This window comes from Pseudophryne corroboree, chromosome 3 (assembly GCF_028390025.1).
Source record: "Pseudophryne corroboree isolate aPseCor3 chromosome 3, aPseCor3.hap2, whole genome shotgun sequence".
NCBI lineage: Eukaryota > Metazoa > Chordata > Amphibia > Anura > Myobatrachidae > Pseudophryne > Pseudophryne corroboree.
In genome coordinates, this window is record NC_086446.1 from 438,463,992 (window position 1) to 438,485,097 (window position 21,106).

Genomic DNA, 21,106 nt, shown 5'->3' on the forward strand with positions numbered 1-21,106 from the left:
AGATGCCCCCGCTGCACTGAAAAAGACAAAACACAACATACTTACCAAGCCCCGTTCCCGCTTCCAGATCTCTGCTGCAGTCCTCCTCCTCTCTTGGCGTCCGCTCCTCAGCAATATGAGAGAGACTTCATGACTGACGTCTCTCCCATAGCGCACGCCGCACAGTGACAGCGTCGGAAGCCGGAGCTCAGTACTGAGCTCCGGCCTCCGGCTACCGCTGTGCAGGGAGACGGGCGCCCGCTGGTAACACAATCTCAGCGGGCGCCCGTCATCTCCCCGTGCGGCGCCGGGGGGATGATGACGGGGGACGGACGGAGGGACGGGGGATGGGGGTCGGAGGCACAAACGACAGGGGGGGCATGGGCACGAGTGCCCCCCCCCCTGGATCCGCCACTGCTCCCGGCCGCAATCTATACGCATGCATACAGCACCAGCGGCCCCAAACAGCAACGTTGTACTGACCGGCCAAGCCCATCACTGAGCAGCAGTGGGGCTTGCAGCAGCCATGCACACGGACGGGGAGGGGAAGCAGTCATGCACACAATGGCAGAGGTGGGGGGTTAGCAGTCATGCACACAGTCAGGGGGGAGGGGGAACAGCAGACATGCAAACAGTCGGGGGCGGAGGGAAGAGCAGCAGTTACAGTTGAAAGAACATCGAAATTCAAAGGTTCAATTTTTTTTACAGTTTAAATTTGTATTCTCATGAATGGGTGAGTAGGCGATCCAGTGTGTTGCTTTGCCCAGGGCCTATAGTACTGCTGTTAAGAGGGCCATGGGTATTGGGAAGTAGCCTATTATTTAAACTAAATGGCAGCTACTTTATTTAATTTGTAAATATCCTTCAAGGCCTGTTAATTGTATTTAAAAATGTTTTAAATTAATAATCCCTAATGTTAAGGGTACTATTTTTAGAAATAATTTCCTGATTCTTTATTGAAAAGCAGCCAAACTTGAATATAGCTTTCAACAGCAGATTCACATACACAGATAAGCATAGAACACATTTCAAAAGCCTGCAATCACCCTGCTACTGATTAAAATATGAAGGAAAAGTGTTACATTATAATTTCTTGTACCACGCAAGCACTTACACTGGCTCCATGTTACAGGGCAATACGATTTATAGGTCTTTACAGAGCATGATGTATTTATGATATATGTAACATAGCCATAATGTCCGTCTCTCTATTCAAAACTGTGTACAGCTCTAGCTCATATGTGACATGCCATGACATTTTATTAAGTATACTATGCAGGTCATGGGGAGAAGGAGTAAGTGAAAAACAAAATTGTTCTCAAATCTTCCAATAGGAGAAACTAAGGCACTGTACAAGGTAAAATCAATGAAAAGTACCAACAAGTATACTGTGTGGTTCATCTTGTCATTTATGCCCTTATGTGTATTTTGTATTGTACCCTTATCCGCTCCCTTTCCCTTCTTCCTTTTCTTTTCTGTTCTTTCCTTTCTCCAATTCCTCCATTTGTTCTTGATTTGTTTAATAAAAACATTAATGGAAAAGTACAAACAAATTATTTACTAATAGAAACCTAAAATTACATTTCACATTTTCATTTGTCCTCTTTCTAAAAACTGAAAAGGAAACTGAATTGACCTAAAATGTTATTTTTCTTTAAATCAAAAAAGGCATCCCGCACTACGGGCCTGATTCAGGTTTGTAAGCAAAGCAAAAAAGCACACTAATGGGCAAGACGATGTTGCACTGCAGGTGGGGCAGATGTAATGTGCAGAGAAAGTTAGATTTGGCTAGAGTGCATTAAAACTGAAATCTATACTGCAGTGCAAAAATAAAGCTGTCTAACATTTGTGGACTACATGAAAAAGCAGCCAGTATTTACCCTGCAGGGAATATATTACAGTGTTAGACACTATGGGCGGTATTCAAATCTTGTCACACCCGTTCTTTTTCTGCTGAGGGGTGTGGTATAACCATTTCAGCTCGCTCCGCCCAGGGTAGAGAGGGCGCTCAACCCTTTACAGAGCAAAACCTGATTACTATGGGTGCGATAACGGGATCACTTCAGAAAGGATATTGGGCATGATATATCATTTGAATACCGCCCTATGGGGGACATTTACTAAACAGTGATAAAAGCGGAGAAGTAAGCCAGTGGAGAAGTTGCTCCATCAACCAATCAGCAGCTCTGTATAATTTTATACTATGCAAATTATAGATGTTATTTCAGTGCTGATTGGTTGCCATGGGCACTTTTCCACTGGCTCACTTCTCCACTCTTATCACTGCTTAGTAAATGTCCAAATGTCCCCCTATAAGCTTTGTGCAGATTCTTGTAGAAATAGTGCTGTTTATTGCTCATATCTAGCCATTATAATGACTGTGGTAGTGGTGATACACCCAAGTAGGGTACTCCTGTGGAGATATACCTTGTCAGTGGCCGGCGCTGGGACAGAGAGTTTGCTCCCAGTGCCGGAAGTACTGTCCCCAGCTTTGGACTTGTGGTGGTGGGTAGCAGCGCGGGAGTGGTACTGTTCGCTTAGTGCCAGTCTTGCAGCCAATGAAAAGTGGTAGCGATGGGTGTTTGAAGTTGGCGCCATCCATGAGCCAATTGTGGCTCACAGATTAGCAGCCAGTCGGTGAAAGCTGCGGTGAGCCAATCAGAGCTCGCCACGTCATAGCTCCGCCCACTCTCAGCATGTTATATTAGACGCTGCCAAGCGGAAGTAGTAAGTTCGTCGGTGGAAAAGGAGCTGTGAAGAGCTCCCAGTGTAAGGAAGAGCTCTAGCAGCCGCGGAAAAGACCAGAAGCCGGCGGTATCAATACAAAAGATTGGGTGGTGGTGGCAGAAGACCCGACGACTGCAGCAGAGCCTGGAAGATAGCGGCAGTCGGTGAGGATCAAGACAGGAGCTGAGGACTGGAGAGTGCTACAGTGTGTGGGAAGTAAAAGAGCTGACAAAGTTCCCCACTACAACCTCTCTTACTGTTATGGGTAGGCGGCCTTGGGCCAGCACCACATATTTGTAATCTCCCTAGACCATCAGGGTAGCCAGGCATTAGGCCTGAGGCAGCAGTATAGGCAACAGGCCTAGGTGCAGTAAAAGGTTGAGCCCTGCAATATTTTCCAGATGGCTTTGGGCACTAGGCCCAAGTCATCATACTCTGCCCACCGATTGACAGGCACTAGTCCTGTGGCCATAAGTCAAACCTTAGGACTGTCACACATTTAGAAGGGCACTAGGCCATGTTTAGTGTTTTCCCCCCAAGTGAAAAAGGTGATCTCGGCATAAGGCAGATGTATTAACCTGGAGAAGGCATAAGGAAGTGATAAACCAGTGATGAGTGCAAGGTGATAAACGCACCAGCCAATCAGCTCCAATGTGCAAATTGACAGTTAGGAGCTGACTGGCTGTTGCATTTATCACCTTGCACTTATCACTGGTTTATCACTTCCTTATGCCTTCCCCAGGTTAATACATCTGCCCCCAAGTCACCAGTGTACAAGTAGGTAGGCTTAAAGCCTGAGGCCTCTTCTTACAGTGATCTGGGCAATAAGTCCAGGCCACTCCAACGTACCATGTGTTAGGCAGACCCATAGGCCTGAGTCTCATATTAAATTAGAGTGATCTGGAAAGGCAGTGGGGCCTTTCAGGGGGTGCACTGCAAGTGGGTCAGATATAACATGTGCAGAGAGAGAGTTAGATTTGGGTGGGGTGTGTTCAAACTGAAATCTAAATTGAATTACAGTGTAACAGTAAAGCAGCCAGTATTTACCCTGCACAGAAACAATATAACCCTACCAAATCTAACTCTCCCTGCACATGTTACATCTGCCCCGCCTGCAGTGCACATGGTTTTGCCAATTAGAGAAAGATTTTGCTTTTGCGATCAACCTGGACTTAGGCCCTATGTTCGGGAGTGATTATTTCAATAAATACGCCACAAGAACTATTGCTCTCTCCTGTTGATTTTGTCCCTAGGTACTCATTGAAAAGGATCCACTCTGGTACGCTCCTGGATGGGATGAAAAACACATGGACCTGACGTTTATGTTGTGACCCTACTCTTCTAGCATGAGGTCGCTACATCCACCCCATCTAGTGTTATCTATTCTAGGCATGACCTATTCCACCCATGGTAATGCTACGTAGTGCGCCTAGGATGGCTGCCTAAGCTGGTACCTTCTGTGGGTGGAATATTTAACCCATGGAAGTTATTACCTAAAATGTCGGCACCAACCCAGCATTAGGCTTATTGTGGGCTCTAGGTTTTCTCTTTTTTTTTTTTTTACTTTGTTTTTATATGCCTGTAAAGCGTCTTGAGTCTTGTTGGAGAAAGAGCAATATGTAAATAAAAGTATTAATATTATTCTTATTGTTTAAAGGTGCGAGCAGACCCACAATATCTGAAGATCAAAAACTGTGCTCCAAACTACAGTGAGCTCTTGTATAATGTTCAACATATAAAAACATAGGATTTTTTTTTCCCTTTGATGCTTGAAAACTATTGAGCAAATATATTTTCAGTCGTCTATATAATGGGTCTACGAAGTATATAATTTTCAGCTGTACATTAGTCTTACTGCTGTATCAAGAAGTCATTTTTTTGACAAACGGTTCACTACTTACACAAATCCTTGTTCCTGTGGTTCAGCAGCAATTTACGCACAATTCCTACCACAGAAACGCACAATTGTTGAGACTGTTCCCCTGTCAGTTCTTGCACTGTCACAGTGGCAGACATTGATATTTATAAATGGTAAAGCTAATTCTTGATCTATCATTTGGAAATTCAAAATGTGAAATTAATAGTTGTAGAATGTATCTGCCTTTTGCTTACATGCAGTCCATGGTGGTCATTCCGAGTTGATCGCTCGCTAGCAGTTTTTAGCAGCCATGCAAACGCTATGCCGGCTCCCACTGGGAGTGTATTTTAGCTTAGCAGAAGTGCGAACGAAAGGATAACACAGCGGCGGCAAAGATTTGTTGTGCAGTTTTAGAGTAGCTCAGTACCTACTCAGCGCTTGCGATGACTTCAGACTATTCAGTTCCTGTTTTGACGTCACAAACACGCCCTGCGTTCAGCCAGCTACACCTACGTTTTTCCTGGCACGCCTGCATTTTTTCCAATACTCCCTGAAAACGGTCAGTTGACACCCAGAAACGCACACTTCATGTCAATCACTCTGCGGCCAGCAGTGCGACTGAAAAGCTTCACTAGACACTGTGTGAAACTACATTGTTTGTTGTAATAGTACGTCACGCGTGCGCATTGCGCCGCATACGCATGCGCAGAAGTGCCTTTTTTTGCCTCATCGCTGCGCAGCAAACGAATGCAGCTAGCGATCAACTCGGAATGACCATCCATGTACATCCTAAAACATATATGAACAAAAAAAATTGACGTGTTCATGATTCACATAAGGAGTTAAAAGGAAGGATTGGATGAAAAATAGATATGGACAAAAAATGTTTGACGCGTTCAAGCTTCACATAAGGGGTTAAAAGGAAGGAAGCCTCTTTTTATCATCCTAAGCAGTGAGAAGGAGTAAGAACGTCAGTATCTGCCAAAAATAGACCAGATGGTTGCCATGGTTACAATCCTCTCTTTCATCCGTCCCCCAATTAAGTTGCGCACCTCTATATGGTACTATTGTGTGTACACTTTTTCCCGCTGTTCATTTTTATCCTTCCTCCTCATTCATGAAAAATTATGTGATCAGCTAGATCTGTTAATTATAGGTTTGTGTACAGGTCTCCCAGCAGGGATGGCAGAGACTAATACAACAAATAAAATATAAGGTTTCCCTATGATTTGGCAATACAGCTGGCAATAACTGGGTTACTTAAAGGATGATTATGTGAATCTTTCTTAAAGAAATCACAATTTATTTATGAAACAGCTTTTCGGTGGGTCAGACATTCTGTCAGTGACCACTTTATTAGGTACACTCAGGGGCGGATTAGCAATAGGGACCACCTGGAAGATTTCCAGTAGGCCAGTGTGCATGTGGGGCCTACTTTGTTGACATTTGAGATGTGGGGCTGTTGCCATGGTTATACTGTATACTTCTGGTGCTGCCCATGTGAGGCCACTTTTACAAATTTTTCCAGGGCTCTTTCAGTTCACAATCCGCCCCGCCTGACTTTGAAAGAAAGTGCAATGGAATATGCTAGTGCTACATAAATGTTAATAAATAAATTAATATATAGATGTTAAAGCAAAGAATTATAAAACCTCTTGGTGTCATTGGGCCTTTCAAACTGCAGTGGAAATTTGAAACAAATTGTAATACTATGTTATACATTTATTTATTTATTTATTATTTTCCCTGTGGCAGCCAATTTGTTTTATTGTTTTCTGTGAGGGCCTATGTGTATGATTTTTTTCTTGATGGGGCCAATGTGTTTTATATTTTTCTTGTGCAATGTTTTTTATCTGCTCAGGGGCGGATTAGCCATAGGGCTCACCAGGAAGATACCGGGTAGACAGATGTGCCTGGGGCCTGTTTTGTGTGTTGTCATGTGGCCCCGCCCACCACATGACATGCAGCCCACCGCCCTCAGTACACTGCATTGTCCCCATTCATCCTGTTATTACATTCTGCAGTACAGCAACTCTGCCATCTAGTGATTCTGCCATGGCTACATGGTATGTTATACCTCTTGTGCTGCCCATGTAGGGACACTTCTACAAAATTTTACAGGGCCACTTTTAGTTCCCAATTTGCTCCTGGTCTCAGACACACCTGCAGGAAAAGACACAAGGAAGGCAGCAACTGCATACAATCACGCCGAATGAGGAGGGACCCCCTTCCTCAACAGACCGCACCCCATTATTGTTGCTTCCATAAATTTCCCAGACTGGTTTTTCTTTCCAATCCGCCCCTGCATCTGCGCTTGTGTCTGAGTTGCATTGCAAGGGTTTTCATACAGAGTTGCAGTACAGAGTCAGACACACACCAAGAGGGCTATTAGAAATCTGTTGAGCATTCCTGTGTGGTTACAGGGGATGGGCTAATCAGTCGCAGATGTAACATAGTGGGTGTGTTGCTGCTAATGGTGGCATATAGAGACATTGAATTGCTCTAGCATAGGGCTGGTGAAAGTGTCAATGGTGCGACCAGTAGTGGCATCTAAAGATGGCCAATCTGTAGACACTGAAAGTGGCCATCTTAGTCCTTGCATATTTGGATGCATAGATGTATACTAGGGAACTGCATTATAGCGTCATTAGCATAAAGTCACAGATGCAACTGCAACAAAAGATGCAAGAAAGGCTGCAACAGCATCCAAGTTAATCAGACCCTATGAGCACGAATCCCTCCCCCTCAACAGACCCCACTCCCAAAACAGACCCCACCCTCATTAGGGCTGCTTTCATACATTTCCTGGGCTGGTTTTCTATCATAATCGCCCCTGGGTATGCTTTTAAATGCAAATATCTATGTAACAAATCATGGGGCATACATAAAAACATATATGTATAGATGGTCAAGAGGTTCAGATGTTGTTCAGACCAAACACGAGATTGGTGGAGAAATATGATATAAGTGACTATGACCATGGAATAATTGTTGGCGCCAGACAGGTTGGTTTGAGTATATCAGAATCTACTGATATATTGAAATTTTTATGCACAACACTATCTACAGATTGCAGAGACTAGGACACAAAATAAAACTTACAGTGAGCAGCAGTTCTATGGGAAAAAAGCCTTTTTGAAAGAGAGAGATCTGATTAGAAAATAATGTGCAGGCTGTTTTTTTGTTGACAGGAATGCAACAGTAACTAAAATAACCATGATTACAACAGTGGTTGGCAGTAGAGCTTCGCTGACTACATAATGGTGGTCATTCCGAGTTGTTCGCTCGGTAATTTTCTTCGCATCGCAGCGATTTTCCGCTAATTGCGCATGCGCAATGTTCGCACTGCGGCTGCGCCAAGTAAATTTGCTATGCAGTTAGGAATTTTACTCACGGCATTACAAGGTTTTTTCTTCGTTCTGGTGATCGTAATGTGATTGACAGGAAGTGGGTGTTTCTGGGCGGAAACTGGCCGTTTTATGGGTGTGTGTGAAAAAACGCTGCCGTTTCTGGGAAAAACGCGGGAGTGTCTGAAGAAACGGGGGAGTGTTTGGGCGAACGCTGGGTGTGTTTGTGACGTCAAACCAGGAACGAAACTGACTGAACTGATCGCAGTTGCCGAGTAAGTGTGAAGCTACTCAGAAACTGCTAAGAAGTGTCTATTCGCAATTCTGCTAATCTTTCGTTCGCAATTTTACTATGCTAAGATTCACTCCCAGTAGGCGGCGGCTTAGCGTGTGCAAAGCTGCTAAAAGCAGCTTGCGAGCGAACAACTCGGAATGACCACCAATATGGAGAAGCAGAAAGGTTACAGCAGCAAAAGACCAATGGGTACCAGTGGAGCTGAGAGAGAGGGGGGGGGGTACAAATTACCCGGGCTGCTGTAGGGGCCCAGCAGGGGCCCCGGTCTTTTAAATCCCCCCCCCCCTCCAAGTACACTGACCTGTGCATCTTCCTAAATGTCACTGGGAAGATGGCGATGGCTGGGAGGACAGGCCTGCTTCCAGACTGACAGGGGTCTATTTACTAAGCCTTGTGTGGAGTTAAAGTGGACAGAGATAAAGTACCAGCTAATCAGGTCCTAACTGTCATTTTTCAAACACAGCCTGAGAAATGACAGTTAGGAGCTGATTGGCTGGTCATTTATCTCCACCAAAAGCTTAGTAAATAGACCCTCAAGGGGTCTATTTACTAAGCCAATCAGCTCCTAACTGCCATGTTACAGGCTGTGTTTGAAAAATGACAGTTAGGAGCTGGTTGGTTGGTACTTTATCTCCATCCACTTTATCTCCATCCAAGACCTCCAAGTAAGGTGGGAAGCAGGTGCCCTCCGCCGCCCCCCTTGTTAAAACGGCACCCCCCCTTAAATATTTTTATATTAAAGGGCACAGTCACACCCACCTTATTAAGCCACACCCCCACCCCTTTACCCTAATGGGTACCATTTCTATCAGCTAAGAAGAACAGGAAACTAAGATTTTGCTAATACCTGTATAGCAAAAACTGCTATGGATAAAATCACATGCTGGGGGCCGCCCAGCACAGGGCAAGTCCACACATCATGTGCCGCACTGCCTAGCGATGCAATTGCAACTCAATTCACTTGCAATCGCATCGCAGAAAGCGGCAAACAGAGGACAACCTCTATATACGCAGACAGGCTGCGTATACAGGAACACCGTCGTCATGTTTCCCGTTGCAGGAAATGCAGGCATGGTCATCCGGCAGCCAGAAAAGCGGCCGACACACATCTGTGTTTCCTGCACCATTTACCCTCAACGCCGCAATGCTGCCTCCAACTGTCCATCCAGGATACAATGGCATAGTGAAATCCCACGCGTGCGCTGTGTGCATGCCCATTTGTGATTTTTCTAACAACGGGGGTCATTCCGAGTTGATCGCTCGCTGCCGTTTTTAGCAGAATTGCGATCAGGATAAAAACCGGCAGTTCTGCGCATGCGTATGGGCCGCAGGGCGCACGCGCTAAGTATTTTCACACAAAACTATGCAATTTTACACAGGGCCAAGCGATGCTTTTCAGACGCTCTGCTGATCGGTGAGTGATTGACAGGAGGTGGGTGTTTCTGGGAGGTAACTGAGCGTTTTCTGGGAGTGTGCTAAAAAATGCAGGCGTGCCAGCCAAAAACACAGGAGTGGCTGGGGAAACGGGGGAGTGGCTGGCCGAACGCAGGGCGTGTTTGTGATGTCAAACCAGGAACCAAACAGTCTGCACTGATCGCAATCTAGGAGTAAGTCTGGAGCTGGGAAATATTTAATAGCAGAACTGCTAATTTTTCGTTCGCTATTCTGCTAAGCTAAGATACACTCCCAGAGGGCGGCGGCCTAGCGTGTGCAATGCTGCTAAAAGCAACTCGGAATGAGGGCTATTGTGTCCACCTCTGAATACCCCCTTAATGCTGCAGTTGACACATTTTACAGTAACTGGATGATTAAAGATTGGAAAAATGTTACGTGAATTGACAAACGTTGATTTCTGCAGCAACATGCAGATGGCAGGTCAGAGGGGCTTATTCAGACCTGATCGCTTCTCTACGAATTTGCAGAGGTCTGCGATCAGATAGCTGCCACCCAGAGTGAATACCACTCTACATACCGCTTGTAAAAATCTCGGCAATCGCCGGTCAGCTGCAAATCCGTTTGCAACTCACTCACCATCAAATGATTTTTCCAGTCTGTGAGTAGCCCAGGACCTACTCCTACAGTGCGATAGAATCAGGCTGATAGGGGCCATAACTGACGTCACACACCCGCCTGCATGTTTCTTGACACTCCCAGAAAAATGGCCAGTTACCACCCCCAAACGTCCGCTTCCAGTCAATTAACTTGCGTACGCCTAGTGATCAAAAAAGTTGCTGTATTTTTTCACAGTTTGGCCTCTCACATGCGTACTATGATCCGTACGCATGCGCAGTTGATTGATAATCGTCCAGCTTGCGAATTCGCACAACAGGGATCAAGTCTGAATAAGCCCCAGAGTTTGGTATAAACAACAAGAATCCAATCCATGATTCATCCTCCCTTATCAGTGGCAAACGCAGGATTTGCATGGGGGGGTTTCCAGAACTGGGCAGAGCCAATCACGGGGGTGCGGACTGAGGTGACCCAGTATATGCTGGGTCCGTAAAACTAGTGTGTCTGTGTGTGTGTGTGTGTGTGTGTGTGTGTGTGTATATATATATATATATATATACATATATCTACACATGTATATATATATATATATATATACACACATATATATACATATACATAGCATATTAAACATGCATACACACATATATATATATATATGAACACACACATACAGTACACATATATATATATACACATGTCTATCTATCTATCTATCTATCTATCTATCTGTCTATCTATCTATCTATCTATCTATCTATCTATCTATCTATCTATCTATCTATCTATCTATCGTGTGTGTGTGTTTATATGTATGTATGTATATACATGTGTATATATGTATGCACATGGATATATATGTACTATAATTAAAATAAACTTTTATTGCACTTACAAGTGCCACCAGGAAGACAGCAGGCTGCAGAGGACGCTAGACAGCCATTAATAATACTCATGCAGCAAAAAAAAAAAAAAAAAAAAAATTTTTTTTTTTTTTTTTTTAGTGGAGGGAGGTTTCTGGGTGCTCAGAAACCCCCCCTGGGTGCGCCACTGCTTATATCTATGGTCAGGCTGTTATTAGTGTAATAGTGTGGGAAATGTTTTTTTCCTGGCACGCATCAGGCCCCTTAATATCAACTGTGCATCTTGTAAATGGCAAACATAACCTGAGTATTATTGAAAACCAAGTGCATTCCTTTATGACCACAATCTGCCCAGCTTTCAATGGACACTTGGGTAGAATAACACGTCATGCCACAAAACATATTGTTCCACAAACATTACAGAGTCCAATGTACTGCAATGTCTCCACAGTAACCAAATCTCAATCCAATAGAGCACCTTTGGGATGTTGTGAAAGAGGAGTATAATGAATATGCTGCTGACAAATCTGAAGCAACTGCCTGATACTATCATGTCAGCATGTAGCAGAATCTGGTAAATATATTTCCAGCACCTTTTGAATTCATGCCATGATTAATTCAGACTGTTCTGGGGGCAAAGGGGTATCCTGCCCAGTACTATAGAAAGGAGTACCTTAAGGTACTCTGGTCCCAGTGCAATGTCTGGGACCCAGGCATATATAGTAATGCCCTCACTATTCTATCAAACCATACTCTTGTTATAGGAAAACAAACTAACCACTGATATATCCTATAGTCTATGTTGGTCATCCCAGAATAGTACCCAGGACAGACTCCCTTATAATCTTTGTTTGTTTGTTGTAATGCCTGTCTTATACCAGCTGATGTATGTCCCTTAAAGAGGTCTGAGGCTCTCACTATGGGGGATATCCAAGTACCCACGGTACATTTACTGCTGGTAATGATATCGCCCGGGGTTATCCCATTAGCCCTGATAAGCCGGCACAAGCTATGGCTTATCAGGGTTATTCTGTTACTGCACCGGTTGCCGGCTCCTTACAGCTCCCAGTGCAGTGCTGCAACTCCTGCTCCCCGGCCACATAACTGCTCCCCAGTCATGCGACTGACGCCAGCGGTGGAGGAAGTGGGTTGATGCGGGTCACTGCGCTGTCCTGGCTTCCCTGCCTAGGATCACGGCGCAGAGTGCTGGGCTGTGGCACCCTCACTGCAGTCCCAGCCTGCTGCTGCTGCGGCGGGCATGGGACACTGACAGGTCGCAGCAGCTTATCAGGATTTTGTTTCACCTGTTTCGGGTAGGCGAAACCAAATACCCTGAAACAGCTGTGTTTTCAATCGTAAAACGGGGCTGTTTCTCACGAAAACACACACGCTTTACTGAACATGTCTGTTACCTGGAGGAAAGCTGTTTTTTTACAGGCGATCCTAATTGGATAGGCTGTAAAATAACTTTGGTGAAACATTGGAAAAAAGTGCAAAAAATATACCACCCTATAGATTCAGTTCTGTGAAAAGAAAATGCATATGATATTTGGGAGATTTGTCTCCTTTTACTTTGTCTTCTCTATCATTCTGCTGACATCTATGTTTTATGCCACTGGTAAAATTGAACATGACAGTCCAACTTTTCTCTGCAGTCCAACCCATTCTTGCTTACTTTTGAAAAAGCATTTCAGGGAGATTATAATTAACACCTATCAGTGCGGACGTGGACCGCTACATCTGAGAGGAGTGTCTTAAAAATGACTTATATCTAAATTCAAATTAGCTCCAAAGTTAGCAAGATGTACTTGTTGAAGAAAATACACTGATACAGTATTTTGCAGGATTTGTTTGTGTATTGTGTTTTACAAGAGGTTCCATATACTGTTAGTGGCCACGAGAAACCTTATTTAAAATGTATGTAGCCATAGAGATCATTGGGACTAATTCAGACCTCTGATCGCTGTGATCAGGTCTGAACTGCGCATGTGCAGGCACCACAGTGCACCTGCGCATGTCAGAGATACTATCAGCATCTCAGCCCAGCGATCACCTCTGCCTGATTGACAAACAGAGGCGTTCCCAGAGGGCGGGAGGGGGCGGGCCAGCGGCGTTGGGAGGCCGTTTTAGGGGCGTGGTCCGGGCAATGCAGGTGTGCCCGGACTGTGTGAGGGGCGGGCTGCAGGGGCTGCGTGACGTCACGCGCAGCTGCTGCAACCCGGATAGCGACGGGTAGATCCCTGCCAGTGCGCGGGAACTGCGCTTGTAGGGAGCTTCTCTTCAAGTACAAAAGCATCGCCGCCGCGCAATGCTTTTGTACCTGTGCGTTGTGGGGAAAGCCAGACATGCGGGTGGACTAGCCCTGTGCTGGGCGTGCCCCCGCATATCAGGGTGGCTGATCGTAGCCGTGCAAAATTTTGCACGGCTATGATGAGGTCTGAATTAAGTCCATTGTGCCTTATAGCCAATGCAGGGAAATGGCACTGATGATCCCATGTAAAAGTACGTACAGATGGATACACGCTAATCGTGTCTCTGTCTGTGCCTGGGAGCACCCGCCTAGGCGGTCCCATTGCTGCGTCTGGGGCGCGCGCTCGTCCGAGACATGCACGCGCCCCGTTCACTTTAGTGGAAGCGTCTCTGTGCACTCCTGTAACGGGGCTAAGCGCTGGATCGCCTAGTCCCGCTGGGAGAGCACGCCTGCAATGGAGCCGCATTAGATGAGTGTGTCTCCATCTGTATCTCTGATTTCTATTTTTTTAGAGTGCTGGTCTGTTCAGGGAGATTGCTACTATTTCCGGGGGCAGCTATGGCCCATCCTCATTAATCCATAGACCATTTTGCAGTTTGATCTTTGGTTTCATATTCCTAATAATGTGCACAGTTACAAACTATCACAATACAATGTTTCTAAGTAAATAGTGGGACAAATAGGAAATTTCTCCTATCCAGCCGGTTCCCCAATATGTGTCCCCAGTGATAGGTTAACCAGTACCTCATAAACAATAAGCACTGGTCACTGGGTCAAAAGCAGGGTCAGGTATATTGAAAGTAAAGTTAAGGTTAAGTCCATCTGACATACCCTCTCACCCAGTGATGTAATGTTTGCTGTGTAATGTGTGGTATATTACATATTCTTAAATATCACCAATAGTGTTTTGTACCACTATCTTGTAGATGGGGGTGTAATTGATATAGGGCTCACTGGGATGATTCCTGGGGGGCCAATGTGCCTCTCGGCAAGGTGACTATTTTTTTTAAGATGTGTCCCCCACTAGAAGTGTGCTCCCTGATTCTGGACCTAAGCCACCGGGCGCTCCGAGCCAGTGGCTTTCCACATGGCGACCTCTGACATCCGCCTTTTTCACGTGTGTGGCACCCTGCTGCGTCTTTCCTCTCTGTTGTCCTGAGTTTATGGACATGCCCGAGTATATCTGACCACGGAAAGCCCCACAATACCCCACTGTACACTATATTACCACCGCTGTATATATAATATAACCCCCACTGTCACCAGTGTGATTATATCCCTACATGGAATCCATTATTTGTCTGTTTGTAGATGGTGTATTCTGTATATACAGGAATGGATTGACCAAAGGGATCAACGGGAATTTGACCATTGGTCCGAAATGTACAAGTTATTTTATTTGCTTTTATATGGTGCTTTATATAAAAATTATATAAACAACGGGTATTAAGTTTCTGGATGCACAAAAGTATTATGGGGGTTATTCAGAGTTGTTAGCAAACCAAATAAATCACACTAATGGGCAAAACCATGTTGCACTGCAGGTGGGGCAGTTATAACATGTGCAGAGAGAGTTAGATTTGGGTGGGGTGTGGTCAAACTGAAATCTAAATTGCAGTGTAAAAATAAAGCAGCCATTATTTACCCTGTACAGAAACAATATAACCCACACCAAAGTGAACATTACATTTTTCAAAGTATTTGCCTGAGGATCTCCAAATCTGCATGAGCTCAAACCACTTGGTGAAGCAGCTGGTCCAGTCCAAAGTAGAGATGAGCGCCTGAAATTTTTCGGGTTTTGTGTTTTGGTTTTGGGTTCGGTTCCGCGGCCGTGTTTTGGGTTCGAACGCGTTTTGGCAAAACCTCACCGAATTTTTTTTGTCGGATTCGGGTGTGTTTTGGATTCGGGTGTTTTTTTCCAAAAACACTAAAAAACAGCTTAAATCATAGAATTTGGGGGTCATTTTGATCCCAAAGTATTATTAACCTCAAAAACCATAATTTACACTCATTTTCAGTCTATTCTGAATACCTCACACCTCACAATATTATTTTTAGTCCTAAAATTTGCACCGAGGTCGCTGTGTGAGTAAGATAAGCGACCCTAGTGGCCGACACAAACACCGGGCCCATCTAGGAGTGGCACTGCAGTGTCACGCAGGATGTCCCTTCCAAAAAACCCTCCCCAAACAGCACATGACGCAAAGAAAAAAAGAGGCGCAATGAGGTAGCTGTGTGAGTAAGATTAGCGACCCTAGTGGCCGACACAAACACCGGGCCCATCTAGGAGTGGCACTGCAGTGTCACGCAGGATGGCCCTTCCAAAAAACCCTCCCCAAACAGCACATGACGCAAAGAAAAAAAGAGGCGCAATGAGGTAGCTGTGTGAGTAAGATTAGCGACCCTAGTGGCCGACACAAACACCGGGCCCATCTAGGAGTGGCACTGCAGTGTCACGCAGGATGGCCCTTCCAAAAAACCCTCCCCAAACAGCACATGACGCAAAGAAAAAAAGAGGCTTTTTACTGATATTTGGTGTTTTGGATTTGACATGCTCTGTACTATGACATTGGGCATCGGCCTTGGCAGACGACGTTGCTGGCATTTCATCGTCTCGGCCATGACTAGTGGCAGCAGCTTCAGCACGAGGTGGAAGTGGATCTTGATCTTTCCCTAATTTTGGAACCTCAACATTTTTGTTCTCCATATTTTAATAGGCACAACTAAAAGGCACCTCAGGTAAACAATGGAGATGGATGGATTGGATACTAGTATACAATTATGGACGGGCTGCCGAGTGCCGACACAGAGGTAGCCACAGCCGTGAACTACCGCACTGTACTGTGTCTGCTGCTAATATATAGACTGGTTGATAAAGAGATAGTATACTCTTAACTAGTATGTATGTATAAAGAAAGAAAAAAAAACCACGGTTAGGTGGTATATACAATTATGGACGGGCTGCCGAGTGCCGACACAGAGGTAGCCACAGCCGTGAACTACCGCACTGTACTGTGTCTGCTGCTAATATATAGACTGGTTGATAAAGAGATAGTATACTCGTAACTAGTATGTATGTATAAAGAAAGAAAAAAAAACCACGGTTAGGTGGTATATACAATTATGGACGGGCTGCCGAGTGCCGACACAGAGGTAGCCACAGCCGTGAACTACCGCACTGTACTGTGTCTGCTGCTAATATATAGACTGGTTGATAAAGAGATAGTATACTCGTAACTAGTATGTATGTATAAAGAAAGAAAAAAAAACCACGGTTAGGTCACTGGTATATACAATTATGGACGGGCTGCCGAGTGCCGACACAGAGGTAGCCACAGCCGTGAACTACCGCACTGTACTGTGTCTGCTGCTAATATAGACTGGTTGATAAAGAGATAGTATACTACTAATATTATATACTGGTGGTCAGGTCACTGGTCACTAGTCACACTGGCAGTGGCACTCCTGCAGCAAAAGTGTGCACTGTTTAATTTTAATATAATATTATGTACTCCTGGCTCCTGCTATAACCTATAACTGGCACTGCAGTAGTGCTCCCCAGTCTCCCCCACAATTATAAGCTGTGTGAGCTGAGCAGTCAGACAGATATATAATATATATAGACAGTGGCGTCATGAGGCGGGTGCGGGGGGTGCGGCCCGCACCCGGGTGTCACCCTTCAGTGGGGTGACAGCAAACAAGAGCCTCACACCTGTCGCATTCCTACCATTACACTGACAATGTGTCAGAAAGCACGGACCCAGCCGCGGCGCACATGCACCTGCTCGGAGGGGGAGGGGGGGGGGGGGGGGGTTGCACGATCATAACTGTGCCGCGGCGTCCTCTTGTTATGATCGCATCCCCCTGCTGACTCAAATCGCTGCCTGAATACCGCCGCCGGGTCCGTACTGGCGGTTCCTGACAGTCTCCTCAGCCAGGATGCCGGTCGCTGTACGTCACTCCTCATGACGTCATCTTGCGCGCCGGCACCGCTTGCAGCTTGCCATTCTCCTCACTGCCGCCGGCCACGTTCTGCACACCGCAGCCCACTTCCTCCGCTGCCTAGGGCCGCCTACTACACCCCCCTCCGCTGCTCAGGTACTTACCCTGCTTCCCTATGTCCCTGTCACTGCTGTCACTCACTTTCCCTGCTGTCACTGTACCTCTGTCACTATACTTCAGTCACTGTCCCTGCTGTCACTGTCCCTGCTGTCACTATACCTCTCACTGTCCCTGCTGTCACGGTCCCTGCTGTCACTATACCTCTGTCACTGTCCCTGCTGTCACCGCTGTCACTGTCCCTCTGTCACTGCACCTCTGTCACTGTCCCTGCTGTCAGTATACCTCTGTCACTGTCCCTGCTGTCACTATACCTCTCACTGTCCCTGCTGTCACTATACCTCTGTCACTGTCCCTGCTGTCACTATACCTCTGTCACTGTCCCTGCTGTCACGGTCCCTGCTGTCACTATACCTCTGTCACTGGCCCTGCTGTCACTATACCTCTGTCACTGTCCCTGCTGTCACGGTCCCTGCTGTCACTATACCTCTGTCACTGTCCCTGCTGTCACCGCTGTCACTGTCCCTCTGTCACTGCACCTCTGTCACTGTCCCTGCTGTCAGTATACCTCTGTCACTGTCCCTGCTGTCACTATACCTCTGTCACTGTCCCTGCTGTCACCGCTGTCACTGTCCCTCTGTCACTGTCCCTGCTGTCACTATACCTCTGTCACTGTCCCTGCTGTCACTATACCTCTGTCACTGTCCCTGCTGTCACCGCTGTCACTGTCCCTCTGTCACTGCACCTCTGTCACTGTCCCTGCTGTCAGTATACCTCTGTCACTGTCCCTGCTGTCACTATACCTCTGTCACTGTCCCTGCTGTCACCGCTGTCACTGTCCCTCTGTCACTGCACCTCTGTCACTGTCCCTGCTGTCAGTATACCTCTGTCACTGTCCCTGCTGTCACTATACCTCTGTCACTGCTGTCACCGCTGTCACTGTCCCTCTGTCACTGCACCTCTGTCACTGTCCCTGCTGTCACTGTCCCTCTGTCACTGTCCCTCTGTCACTGTCCCTGCTGTCACTCTCCCTGTCCCTGAATTTTGGATAATACTGTGTGCTTTAATGTGAATTTTGGCTCAGTCAGTGTGCTACAATGTTAGTTTCGGCTCATTCAGTGTGCTACAATGTGAATTTCGGATCATTCAGTGTGTTACAATGTGAATTTCGGCTCATTCAGAGTGCTACAATGTGAATTTCGGATCATTCAGTGTGTTACAATGTGAATGTCAGCTCATTCAGTGTGCTACAATGTGAGTTTCGGCTCATTCAGTGTGCTACAATGTGAATGTCGGCTCATTCAGTGTGCTATAATGTGAATTTTGGATCATTCAGTGTGCTACAATGTGAATTTCGGCTCATTCAGTGTGCTACAATGTGAGTTTCGGCTCATTCAGTGTGCAACAATGTGAGTTTCGGCTCATTCAGTGTGCTATAATGTGAGTTTCGGCTCATTCAGTGTGCTATAATGTGAATTTCGGCTCATTCAGAGTGTTACAATGTGAATTTCGGCTCATTCAGTGTGCTATAATGTGAATTTCGGCTCATTCAGTGTGCTACAATGTGAATTTCGGATCATTCAGTGTGTTACAATGTGAATTTCGGCTCATTCAGAGTGCTACAATGTGAATTTCGGATCATTCAGTGTGCTATAATGTGAATTTTGGATCATTCTGTGTTCTATGATGTGAATTTCGGCTCATTCAGTGTGCTACAATATGAATTTCGGATCATTCAGTGTGTTACAATGTGAATTTCGGCTCATTCAGAGTGCTACAATGTGAATTTCGGATCATTCAGTGTGCTATAATGTGAATTTTGGATCATTCTGTGTTCTATGATGTGAATTTCGGCTCATTCAGTGTGCTACAATATGAATTTCGGATCATTCAGTGTGCTATAATGTGAATTTCGGCTCATTCAGTGTGCTATGTGAATTTCGGATCAATCTGTGTTCTATGATGTGAATTTCGGCTCATTCTGTGTTGTATAATGTGAATTTCGGCTCATACTCAATTATGGACATTATTCTGGTTGCATTTAATTTTAGCAATAAAATTGCTAAAATGCGCCACGCTGACAGTGAGCATGCAATCAAAGTGCGGTCGCATCCCTGAGGGACTGCACTTTCATTGGGGGCCGGCGTAGCAGGGTGTGGTTGGGAAAGGGGATCAGAGCTTTTTTGGGGCGGCTATGTGACATCACACGCACCCACTGCAACCCGAAAAATGGCGGTGCATTGCCTGCATACGCAGCCTAGCTACGTCTGCAGGGGGTCATCCTTCGTATCTGCTTCAGCGATGTGATCGCAAAATAATTGAAATCGCATCGCTGGATGCCAATTAGCATCCTGGACGGACCCCAGCATGCTACAGAAACGATTGCAGATTCTGCTTTTAAGCAGAATATGCAAACCAACCTAAATAGGGTCCTATGTCACTACTATTGCCATCGCATTCAGTGATATACAGGAATTATGACTTACAAGTAAAACTAGTACAAAAACATTTCTAAGGATTGCGTGTGGTGTGATATGGGAGAAGGTCCATGGGGGGGTGACACCATGAGTTACCACACCGGGTGACACCAACCCTAGTGACGCCTCTGTATATAGATGATGCAGCACACTGGCCTGAGCCTGAGCAGTGCACACAGATATGGTATGTGACTGAGTCACTGTGTGCTGTGTATCGCTTTTTTCAGGCAGAGAACGGATTATAAATAAAAGTGGTGGTCACTGGTCACTATCAGCAAAACTCTGCACTGTACACTACTGAGTACTCCTAATGCTCCCCAAAATTAGTAAATCAAGTGTCTAAACGGAGAGGACGCCAGCCACGTCCTCTCCCTATCAATCTCAATGCACGTGTGAAAATGGCGGCGACGCGCGGCTCCTTATATAGAATCCGAGTCTCGCGAGAATCCGACAGCGTCATGATGACGTTCGGGCGCGCTCGGGTTAACCGAGCAAGGCGGGAAGATCCGAGTCGCTCGGACCCGTGAAAAAAAACATGAAGTTCTGGCGGGTTCGGATTCAGAGAAACCGAACCCGCTCATCTCTAGTCCAAAGCAGGTGTGTCTTTTACATGCTGGATGAAGGTTTTCACTGCAACTTCCGGTAACTCAAAATAAATCCCACGCATCTTGCACTTAATTTGTGGGAACACAAAGCAGTCGCAGGGAGCCAGGTCTGTACTGTACAGTGGATGACCAAGCTCCTGGGTGCGTTCATGGGCCAGAAAATTCACCACTTTCCTGGACTTGCGGTCAGATGCATTGTCTTGATGGAGAAAGGCATTATGAGCATGAGTTCTTGGACTGCGCCTGGAAATGGCTTCCAGCATTTGCAGCAGGCATCGGTTGTCATACCAGTCCCCAGTGATGATGTACTGCTGCAAAAGTGGCATGGTAGCTACAGTACATGACCAGTCTTGGTCACAATAATAGCCTCCATCTGCTTGGAAATGCTGCGCTCATGTCAGAACGTCTGTGGCAGCCATCTCCAAAAGGCAACTGTAGTTTGGTCTCGGGGTCGAAACCGTAGATCCAGGATTGATCGCCATTGATAATCTCTCAGAGTTTGAGTGATCACTATCAAACCTGGCCAGCATGTTGTGGCACCAAGTCACCCAAGCCTCCTTCTGCTCTCGAGTTACCTGAAGGGGCACGCAGAGTGCAGAAATCTTGCTCATACCAGGATTTTCGTGGAGTACGAA

General features: G+C 45.9%; 2 long non-coding RNA genes across 4 annotated transcripts in view; one reads left to right on the top strand and one right to left on the bottom strand.

The window, feature by feature from the left end:
* Nucleotides 1-21,106, top strand: part of LOC135055885 (uncharacterized) — a 340,186-nt gene that overhangs the window by 205,501 nt on the left and 113,579 nt on the right. For 2 of the 3 annotated variants that reach the window (XR_010243838.1, XR_010243840.1), the window contains exon 1: nt 11,550-11,653. The exons of the other annotated variant lie outside the window; for it this stretch is intronic. This is a non-coding gene — a long non-coding RNA (uncharacterized LOC135055885). Of the gene's footprint in view, nt 1-11,549; nt 11,654-21,106 lie in introns of those variants that run through there. 3 annotated transcript variants of the gene reach the window in all.
* Nucleotides 1-21,106, bottom strand: part of LOC135055886 (uncharacterized) — a 245,138-nt gene that overhangs the window by 100,012 nt on the left and 124,020 nt on the right. The gene's annotated exons all lie outside the window — the stretch shown is intronic.